This window comes from Cryptomeria japonica, chromosome 9 (genome assembly GCF_030272615.1).
Source record: "Cryptomeria japonica chromosome 9, Sugi_1.0, whole genome shotgun sequence".
In the NCBI taxonomy this organism is placed as follows: domain Eukaryota; kingdom Viridiplantae; phylum Streptophyta; class Pinopsida; order Cupressales; family Cupressaceae; genus Cryptomeria; species Cryptomeria japonica.
Genome location: NC_081413.1, coordinates 592,209,455 through 592,222,060, shown reverse-complemented (window position 1 = coordinate 592,222,060; position 12,606 = coordinate 592,209,455).

The window sequence follows — 12,606 nt, the reverse complement described above, 5'->3', positions numbered from 1 at the left end:
TGGCTTATGCATAGTCACCGGTATATGCTTCACCAATAGGTTATATTGTTCACTGGCAGTTATGATAACTTGTTATCATCTGGAGATCATTTGGTTATGTCGAAGACATGGATTAGATGTTTGGATTTGGTGCTTTTCTTATTGGTCTAATCGAGTTTACATATTTGCCTTTACCGGAAGATAGGTCTAGGTTGTGGACCGGTACATGATATCTATTCCAAATCAGCACGACACATTTTGGAAATGGTTTATTGATTGGATAATATGTAAATGTATTGATCCAACATATTGTATCGCATCAAGACTTATTTGTAATTGATTTAATTGTAATATATTTAGTGAGCCGACCTTAACATTTGGTCTTAGGTTTTATATAAATGATTGTAAGATCTTATTGAAGATCGGATATTACAAGTGTGTACAACTATTGAAGAGCGAAAATAAGCAGATCCTTATGCGAACCACACAGACATTATCTGAAGGTTGAAGGAAAGGTTATGAAGGTGTTTGGCACTCATGGTCAGAGCTTAAATCGATATTGAATCCAACATTGTAGATGCTATTCTGAAGCAGTACATTGTTATTGGATTTAACCATCCAATTGTAGTCAGTGTGACTCCTATTTTGTGATTGAGCAATGAGCTCTAGGTGGTTAGCCTTTCTGCATGTGCAGACCCGATTTGTATACACTTACAATCTGCAGTAGTATCATCTGATTGTGGGTAATGTTTCCCATTGTGGTTTTTCCCCTTACAAGGTTTCCACATCAAAATATCCGTGTCATGTGTTGTGGATGTTGTTTCTCTTTCTGTTTCATGCATTAAGTTATATCAGTACTGCTATAAAAATAAATCTATTTTATCAACATTAAAGTTTGTTTTACCGAAATTAAGTTTCAAGTTGGATTAATTGGTTTTGGGTTGTAATTTATTAACAATTGGTTCACAACTGATTCACCCCCCTCTCAGTTGTCCTTCTCAGTTCCTAACACTAATCACATACTTACTACAAAAGCATTATCTGACTGTGGGTAGGCTTCCCACTGTGGTTTTTCCATTTACCAGGTTTTCCATGTACATAAAGTTCTCTAATCCAGTGACAACTTATTCACCCCCCCCCACCTCTCAGTTGTCCTCAGGTTATCTAAACTGTCTAACATGTACACCAAGGAAATCCCACTGCATAGGTAATATCAATATCACAAATGAATCCACTAATAACATATCATAGAAGTGTAACCATGTAGTATCAAGAACATCCACATAGATATGAACATCATGTAAACCGATAACCTGCAAGTACCACTCTCACACCATATCTCCAACATTCTCCCATGTTCTCCACACCAACAAAAGAAAGAGATAAAGGAACCACCATGTCATCTCCCACATGAAATATCATGAATACAAAACCAGTGAACACATAGCTCCAAACAATCTCCAGCCAATGTAATGTGAATACAAATATCCAAGAAGATAATTGAAACAAGAGAGAAACACTGCAAAACAAATCCTGTAGTATGTCCTTCTACATACACCTCTAAATGCCAATTGTGTCAAGTATGATCTCCTCCATAGAGCCCCACATCAAAATCATAGCAACACCCAAACACCATTCAGTCCCTTGGACCAGACAAACATATATAACATGTAATCAACATGGATGTAAGCCTCTCATAACCAAGAAGACCAAACTAAATATCCTTTCCAAAACCAAAGGAATATGCCCAATGAAACATCTCCTAAACTATTATCAATGACTACCACCATCATAATAATAACTCAAATGCACAAGGAGATAACCAATGCCATACATCTCTCAAATGAACCTTTCAGAACTAAACATATCTATAGCTCAAGATCCATATATATGAAAGATAAGCATAAATATAATGCACCTGAAAGGAACAATGGGCAATACCTCTCAAGTAGTAAACCATCGATTAGACCAAGAGTGGGGAGTGAGAATGCTCATCCAAGACATCTGAGTCATCATGACTCATGTAATAACAATATCCTCTCAAGTCCATACCAGGTGAATGCTCCTTAGACTTTCTACTGAAACTATCAACCATTCCAATAAATATCTCTAATAACAAGAGAATATCAGAATCACCTATGTCTCCATGTATCCATGAGTACCTATAACCAATCAATCCATGCAAAACTCCAAATGCAACATAGCACCACCATGAAGTAATCAAGCAAATGATCATGTACCCAATACAAAGAGAACCACCAAGATCAATGTCAAAGCTCCAACTATAGAATCAAAAAGATAAACATGACAACATTATCTAACCATCTCCTCCAAAGAGATAACATGCTCCATATGAACATATCAAATAATCATACCATGCCAAAACTCTTATCTAGAATCAAGAGTGCATCATGACATAATATCAACCATCTTATCAAGAAAGGATAACATGTCAAATGAGAACATAAATCACACCTCAACCAAGGACTCCTTAAGCCCACAAGATATAAACATCCTCAAATATCATGAAGATCACCATCTCCTACAAGTGTACTTGCAAATGTGAAAGACCCTTCTACAACAATAGGATCTAAGGCATCCTCCAAACCTCTGCACACTAAGAAGATCATCCACCATCCAATGGTGAATACACATCACTACTACAAGCTCCCACTGAACCGTGATACCAAGCTCTCTATAGCATCGTGATAACCATCTCCTAAATGAAGATCATCCAGGTCTACACACATACAACTGAAAAATCAACAATATCAAGTAAACCATGAACTCCATCTCAAGAAGATGGAAAACCACCAACAAACAATCAGGATCAAATCCCACAAGGCCACATCACACTGTCATAAGCTACCACTGAAAGTGTATATAAACTATCCATGACAATATGATGAAACCATCCTCTAACATGAGAATCAACCAAAGCCATCTAACAATCAAAGAACTCAAAGTGCACATCATGAGCTCCTGAAAGTCAAAGTAACCATGATCCTCCACCAAAAAGATATATCACCATAACCAATCAAGAATCCATATCAAATCATAATCAATAGAGGCACCTACAAATCCAATCATGTCATGCTTCCTAAACACAAGGAACATCCATGACACCATGATCACATCCACGAAACAAGCATCTAACTCAATGAGTCCAACCTGTCAGCATCACATAGTCCACATAGGTGCCCCATCATGACTATACCTGGTAACAACATCTCTCCTCCTCAACATGAGAACAAAATCAACAAACCATGTGACTAGACCAAGCCACCAATCTGAATATGCATCAACAATGAAAGGTCTATGGGCATAGACAACCCATATCCAACCCATAAATGTAATCCTGTAAGTATAGACTGCCTACATCACTACACAACTTGTAGATCCAACAATGCAACATACATACTCAAACCAAAACTGATAACCATGTCAACATGCGAGAAATGGAGACATAACATCGAGTGTACAATGACATCAAATTAAAATCTCCAATATGTAACATGCCATAAATTGATACTGTCACCAAAGTCAAAAGAATCCATAAACAACTCAGATCAAAATATCAGAAAGTAAATCATTTCAAACCTACTCCAAATATGAACCAATGTGTAGTTCTCTCCAAGAGCTTTTCGTCGACTATTGGAAGTCCAAAATCCGACTCTATATGCTCAAGTTATGACCTCTCAAAGCCATAAAGGTACATGTCACTTCCAGCTGACATTTCACTACCCAAACAGAAAAATATGGAAAAAATAATCATGTATCCATTAAGTAAGCTGATTCACCTTTCCAACGACTATAAGAAGTCAAAAAATTGACACCATATGCCCGAGTTATGCTCTCTCGAAGAGAAACAACCAATTAGGCTAAATATGCAAGCATGGACTCCAAAATAAATTTGCCCAATATGCCAATAAGAAAACATTTTCAAAATTTCTCCAATTTGCCAAAAATTAATTTTCAATTTTCCATCCGAGTGGGGCCCACTGGTCGGGCCCACCCACCATATAAACTGGCATAGAAAATAAGATACATTGCATATAAATTTAATTTGGCAAAAAATTTAAATATTTCAAAGTTTTCTTTGAAAAAAATTATAAAACTTAAAATTTCATTTATTAAAATGTATTGGCAGATTTATTAAATTTTGTTTGTTAATTTAATTTGAATTATTATTGGGGAAAGGGTTTAATCCCCATGGACAAGGGGCCCTGTCGTACCCCGGCGGCCATGGGGGCTGACAGCCTTGCGTGGCAGTACTGTCGCGTAGGGACTATCAGTCACTACGACTTCAGGGATAACAAAGATACATTCTTCAGTGTGCAATCAACGAGCTCCATGTTGTCAAAACAACATTTCAATCAGTTGGTCAACTTAGTCAACCTGCCATGTGGTCCTCTGTGGCAAATGAACTACCAAAGTGTCCGCTGGGTCATCATGATATTATTGGCATGAGTCAAACCGATTGTTAAATCACTACTTAGTCTTCATTAACCTCCTTGTCGGTGTGAGTCATACCGATGACCAACACTGAGGATCCATTGACATAATCATAAGTATCGGGCATAGGTCAAAAATGTCACTCTGTAGAATAAAGTCACACTGATCCTTTTGTTCAAAAACATATCAGTATGAGTCATACCGATGAGCACTTCTATACCATTATCGGGTTGATAAACTGGGTCAGGAACCCTCTCCAATTTAACATGTCTTTCCGATGAAAGAAATCCTTTGTTTAACCTTATCGGGAAGACAAATCGGATGTCTTACTGATGAAATTTACTCCCACCTTTATTGGGAAGACAAACGATGTTGGCCTATCCATTTTGTTTTCATCCTGATAGCACATGTCTCACTGATCTCCTTGACAACTTACACACATCGGCCAAGATGTTGGCAATTGACACTCATTGGATTCATATGTTGTCATTGATGGCAACATGGTAACAAGATTCATAAGAAAGCTTACACCGACATACACCGACACTAGGAGGCATTCACCGGTAGACACCGACATTGGAGTCTCTAGGGTTACACTGGCACCAACACCAACATCCAACACTTTAGTGAAGCCGACATCAGGCTTGGACCCGAAGGAAGTTTTATTTATAAAAATCATTTTGTAATTATTGCATAAAGCCGACATTGTATATCTTTTATAATACATTGAAAGTCGACATAGGGCTTTTTGTTTGTAAGGGTATATAGGTCAGTCTGCCAGGCCATTTTTGAACATAGGGACATAGGAGAATAATAGCAGAACTATATAATGTGAAGTATATGTAAGTAGATCATTTGTATGTGAATGTTATATCATGCAATGATCTGTAGATAGTTTGGAAAGAATTCTTGGAGGATAAGAGATATTGGTAGAAGTGTTAAGGGTTTATGAACTGGTATAGAGCAGAACTATAGCTAGAACTCTTTTTGGCATAGCAGATGCATTTTGTGAGTTCATTATTACTATTTCATTTTAGCAGAAGCTTGTAGTCAGTGAGACTCTTTTTGTGGTGAGCAGTGTGCTCTAGGCAGTGTGCCTTCCTGCATATGCAGGGCCCCATTTTATGTAATATCCTTTCCTATGGCCGGTTAACTGATATTGTGGGTCACAAATCCCACCGTGGTTTTTCATCTTTGAGGTTTTCCAAGTATAAATTATGTGTGTTATGGTATTCATTTATGTGGATGGTTTATTTGCTTCAAGTTATATGTTTCTTCATTTGCCGGTTTATATGTGTATGTTATAAAAAGGTAAAATCATATGATACCGATAGAACATTGATTCATCCCCCGCCCCTCTCAGTGTTCTTTGATCCCAACAATTGGTATCAAAGCCTAGTTCCTTGGAAGAAGTTTAACAACTTGAGGAAGATACTGAAACCAGAATCATTGAACATGGCTATGGAGAAGCAACTTGAGATGGCTCTTGAGGATTATGATGTTGAAAGGATGAAGAATTTAAAATTGCAAGATGAATTGAATTCTGCTAATGAATTCATTCTTGTCTTGCAAGAAAGGTTATCATTAGCTCAAGCCAAGAGAAAGGAAATTTTGCAAAACCAGGATGATGAAGAGAAAAATGCACTTAAGGAACAATGTCAGAAACTGAGTCAAGCAAACATGCTCATGAAGAATGAAATGCAAGACCTGACTATGAGGTTGTCAAAAGATATTGAGGATAGAAAGAAGAAGGAAGATAATCTTGTTATATCTTTGAAGAACAAATTTGATGAATGTGGCAGATTGACTCATGAGAATAATCTGTTGAGAACTGATTTGGCACACTCCCAGGACAATGAACAAGAGCTTGAAAGACAAATAACAACTCTGAGAGATGATCTGACTACTACAGGTGAGTATAAAGAAAAATTCAAGATTAGTGTTGCATAGTTGGATGACTTATTGAAAAAACAAAGGTAGAATGATGATTCTAGAGGACTTGGATTTGTACAAGGTGAAATCTCTGGTACTACAAATGAAGATCAGACAACCGGTATGCAAAACTCATCAGACCAAAGGAAATGGGTAAGTTAATCTAATGCTTATAAATTCAATGGTAGATGCTTTTTTGTAATAAATTTGGGCATATGGCTAAACAATGTAGAAATAGAGAAAATCAAAACTACAATTATGTTCCTGATCAATGCACAAATTGCAAGAAATATGATCATAGATCAGAAGATTGCAGAATGAATGTCAAATGTCATGCATGTGGAAAGTTTGGTCATTTGGCTAATCAATGTAAGTCAAGGAATGACATTGGATATGTTAAAGCAATTCAAAAGAACAATGTTACATGTTATGCATGCAACAAAATAGGTCATATTTCTAAGTACTGCAGAAGCAAGACTCAACCGGTTAGCAATGATAAAGCAAATGAGAAAGGAAAGAAGAAGATAGATTAAATTCAATAAGATCACACCAAGAGATGGGTTAGAAAGTCTGAAGAACCAAGTGGAGATGGATCTACACCGGTAACTCCACCAGTAGAACAAAGCATTCCTGCACCGGCAAGAAATTCTACCAGTAACTAAGGCATACGCCTTAGGGGTTGACAAATTTATTGCAAATCTTGCATATTCCCCAGAGAAGATCTGAAAGAGATCTGGAAGAGATCTAGGGAGTTGTCTTAATCATTGATGAAGGTTTACCCGGCATAAGACTGTGAAACTGACATCAAGTAGGGTACATCGCGAATCATTTATGACAGTGAAGGATTAGGGTTTACTTGCTGATAAAAGGAGAAAGTGAATTCATTTTCATTTACCCAATATTCAAGCAATCCAGAGTGAAGCAAAGGTGAATTTCAGGCGATTAAGAGTGAGAAAAGGCATTCTGAAAGGATTTCTAGCAATCACCGGAGAAGCAATCAAATCTTCACACTGGCGATCATTTTTCAGGTATTTCTTCAAAATGGCATCCAGATCATCTGCTCCTACTTTTATTGCAAATCCCACCATTATTGAAGTTAAGGATAGGTTGAGACTCATTTTCAAGGAAGTTCCCCAGATAGTTAAGAAAGAAGACTTTGCGGGCGCATTCTCTAGGGTTCCTGATGGCGTGATGTATGTTGAAGATGTAAGGGCATATAATCACTGTACCTTGGAGGATCTAGGTATAAAAGAGATTAAGGGCATGTATCAATCTGTGATACTAGGAGAGGGAACAATCAAACTGGAATATAAGATCATCAAGGATCTAGGGTTAACCGGTATTTTGTACATACCGGAATTCAGAGATGAGGTGATTAGATATGTTCTGAGAAGGGTTCACAATGAGTTCATTTGGGTGGATAGGCCCTACATGATCACAAAGGAAGCAATTCAATCAATCATTGACTTACCCAGAGTTGGACAAAAACTTGGCAAGAAGATTTCCACCACTGCGGTTGAGAAGCTCACCAACGTAACCCATGATGGAAGACCTATGAGAGTCAACACCATCAAGGACTTAGATGTGAAATTTGTTAGCATGATAATCGGCTATAAGGTAACTTAATCTAGTCAACTAAACTCTGTTAGTAGTTCTTGCATCCATGTTGCTTATCAGATGTTAAAGAATAATGAGAAGTATGATTTATGTGAATGGCTGAGAAGTGAGTTAATGATAAATCTTGGAAAGATTAAGAGTGTTAAGAAATGAACTTTTAGGTTCGGAAATCTCATTGTTTGTTTAATGCTTTACTTCATGAATGAGCTACCTAGTCTAGGGAAGAAGAATTTGTAAAAGCAACAACTTCCACCATCCCGGACAGATCTAAAGGGAAAGGTATTTTGGATAGTTCAGCTCCATTTTTGAACAAACTGATAGTAACTATAAGTATACAGACACCACCGACAGTAAAGGAGAGTGTACAGTCAATACCGACAGAAACAACTTTTGAACAAGGCAATGTATAGGGTATTGACAATATTGTGAATAATACTCCGCCAACAGTAATAGATACTGCACCAAGTGGTGAAGCCACCTGTGCTAAGGAGGATAAGGCAAAGGGAACTGAGACTATACCGACAGTTAATATTGATTCCTCGGCAAAGGTTTTGGAAATTGACACTTCTCAAGTTGAGAAGAAATCAATCACTGAGATGAGTCCGATTGAGTTAATGATGATGGCTACTCAAAAACTAATAAAGGAGGGATCGACAGATAAAGGAATAATAGATCACTTAATCACAGTTTTGCACAGATTAATTCCTAATTGTCAGATTGAAAATGAAGCAAGCCCTTTCAGCAAGCTTAAGGCATCAACTGAGCATATATCTAACAACTTTCAATCTTTGTAGAAAATTTCAGACAGGCAGGCACTTGAGAGATTTACAATGGCTAAGAAAGCCGCTTTTGATCAAATTATTGAAACAAAGAAGAAGAAAATTGAAGAAAAATTGATTCTTATTGAGAATTGTTTGAAACAATGTACACATATCTACAGGGTCTGTTGTAACATAGAAACTCTTATAGCAAATGTAGATAGCAGATTAAAGGAATTATATGGTAAGGTTACCAATATTGCAAATTCTTTTGATGGATTAACCTCACTAACAACATTTGTTGATGGACAAATTTTGTCCTTGGAGAACCAAATTTTTTCTTTTGAAAAGGAAAGAGACAAGATCATTTGAAGAGCAAGGAGTCTTAGAGGATTGGTGAGTCCTAGATTGGATTCACTCGGTGTACATAAGAGCAAATGTATGGATATGATTGCTAAGCCCACATCGACATAAGTTAAAGAGAAGGAAACATTTGCACACTTACTAAGTGGACTTGTATCCATATCTAAAACCTTCAGAACCGGCTGGGATACATACTTACAGTTGCTAGACAAGGCTTACCCAAAAATTTTGAAATTGGTCAAGCTTTGGTAAAGAAATCTGTATTTATTAATTCTTTCAATTCTTTCACCGGTCTTTGGCATTGATGCCAAAGGGGGAGTGCATATAATGTGAAAAAATATCAGACAAAAAAAATGGGAAGGATATCAAGAAGGAGTTTATTGCTCAGGGGGAGCATACTTCAGGTTGAACCAACAGGGAATCCATTATTCACATGAGTGTTGCCATCAATGCCAAAGGGGGAGATTGTTGGCAATTGACACTCATTGGATTCATATGTTGTCATTGATGGCAACATGGAAACATGGTTACTTGGCAATAAGATTCATAAGAAAGCTTACACCGACATACACTAGCACTAGGAGGCATTCATCGATAGACACCGACATTGGAGTATCCAGGGTTACACCGACACCGACATCTAGCACTTCAGTGAAGCCAACATCAGGCTTAGACCCGAAGGAAGTTTTATTTGTAATAATCATTTTGTAATTATTGTATAAAGTTGACATTGTATATCTTTTATAATACATTGAAAGCCGACATAAGGCTTATTGTTTGTAAGGGTATATAGGTTAGTCTGCTAGGTCATTTTTGAACATAGGGACATAGGAGAATAATAGCAAAACTATATAATGCGAAGTATATGTAAGTAGATCATTTGTATACGAATGTTATATCATGAAATGATCTATAGATAGTTTGGAAAGCATTCTTGGAGGAGAAGAGATATCGAAAGAAGTGTTCAGGGTTTATGAATCGATATAGAGCAGAACTATAACTAGAACTCTTTTTGGCATAGTAGATGCATTTTGTGAGTTTATTATTACTGTTTCATTTCAGCAGAAGCTTGTAGTCAATGAGACTTTTTTGTGGTGAGCAGTGTGCCTTCCTGCACGTGCAGGCCCCCATTTTATGTAATATCCTTTCATATGGCCAATGAACTGATATTGTGGGTCACAAATCCCACCATGGTTTTTCCTCTTTGAGGTTTTCCACATATAAATTATGTGTGTTATGGTATTCATTTATGTGGATGGTTTATTTGCTTCAAGTTATATGTTTCTTCATTTATCGGTTTATATGTGTATGTTATAAAAGGGTAAAATCATATGATATGGGCAAAACACTGATTCACCCCCCCCCCCCCCCAGTATTCTTGGATCCCAACACAAGATGCACCGATGAACAACATGACCAAAATCGTCGACAAGAAATATATAGTCAGAGAGACATTCTTCATGTCATCCCTTAGGTCATAGTCACCTCCATACTATCTTGCATCGGTAAGACTTACTCCAATAAAAAACTTCTATAATTAATCTGTCACTACCAAACGATATTGACCTAACTAATACCAATATTCCTCCTCCTATGCACACATATCGACATGACACACCCCGATCAATTTGATAAAAAATCCATCGATTTGACATCTCAAATCGGTATGTCATGATGAGATTTGGATTCACCCTGATAGCATCTTCTACCCTATCATCGACCAGAGTCACTCCGACAATAGTTCAAATCTACTCATCAGCTAGAGTTAGGCCGATATGATCATGAAAAAATTCTAGGTTCACAACATACATCGACCAGAGTCTTAGCGATCTTCTTTACCTGGTCCACTTAGAGGATAATACTTCTCATCGGTAAGACTTTCCAGGGGTTTTGCCGATACACTATCAAACATGAGATTTTTTCATTTTTCACTGTGCAACTCACTTAGATCAAATTCGATGGATGAAACCAATTGTGAAACCAATGTGGAATATGAAACCACACAATTTACTCCTCAACAACACATGAACTCAACTCATCTATGCAACTCAATTCTTCTGCTTAGATCAAATCCAATGGATGAAACCAATTGTGAAACCAATGTGGAATATGAAACCATAAAATTTACTCCTCTGCAACGCATGAAATCAACTCATCTATGCAACTCAATTCTTCTGCAACCACATCAATAACCTTCTACAACCTGCAATTATATGATCTATCGTATGATCTATTTGACATCAATGACAACAAATGCCAACACTACTAAAATAACTTTCCTATAGGATCCATGTTCATCATCAGTACTTAATAAAATAAATATATAAAGTAAATTTGGTGGGCTATACTTGTCAACTGGATTTCGTTGTCATGTGGATATTATGAGAAAAGGAGTATGGGGCTCTTGTTGTTCTTGATCTTTCTCAACCTCTCCCTTTTCTTTGATTTGAATAGTAATTATTTCTAAACCCTAATCTTCTTCTTCCTCATCCTCATCCTCATCCTCATGTCGGTCTCTTTATTCTTCACAAGGTGCACTTTCCTAGTTAATTTCAAATTGAATTCTCTTATCCTTATCTTTTTCTTTTGGTTGTTCAAAATAAAAAATAACACTAGGTTCCTTGAAGATCACATCTCTATTAAAGATAATTTTATTCGATAGTGAATTCCATAATTTATATCCTTTTAAATTATCACCATATCCAATCAAAATGCACGTTTCAAATTTTGGATCCAACTTAGTTCATTTTTCTTTAGGCACATGAACATAAGCCTCATAGGCAAATACCCTTAAATGTGAAAAAAACAGGTTTCTTACCTATCCACTCTTCACAAGGTGTTGTATCAAGAGATTTACAAGGAGATCTATTTAACACACAACAAACAATACTTACATCTTCTACCCAAAAAATCTATCAAGTCAAGAACCACTTAACAAACTTCTAGCTCTTTTCATTATTGTTTGATTAAAATTTCTTTCACTCCATTCTGTTGTGTAGTATACAGAGTAGTTATTTGTCTTACAATTCTTACATGCTTACACAATTCCACAAATTCCTTAGAATGGTATTCTCCTCCATTATTAGTTCTTAAAAATTTGATTTTACAATCTATTTACTTTTCAACTAAGGCCTTAAAATATTTAAACTCAGCGAAAAGTTTAGATTTCCACCTTATAAAATATAACCAAGTATATCTAGAAACATCATCAATGAAGGTTACAAAATATCTAGATATTCCAATTGATTCAATATGCATTGGACTAAATTCATCTAGGTGAATAATTTCTAATTTATTTTAAAATTTAATACTACCTGAAGGAAATAATTTTTTTGTTTTGTTTTCCAAACACAAAATGTTCACAAAATTCAAAACTCTCATCATAATAAGAAAAAAAAATCTAACAAATTTTTATTCAAAATGATTTTAAAGTCATTCTCACTAATGTGGCCCAATCTATGATGCCACAACATACAAGTATTTTTAGATTCAATTACATTAG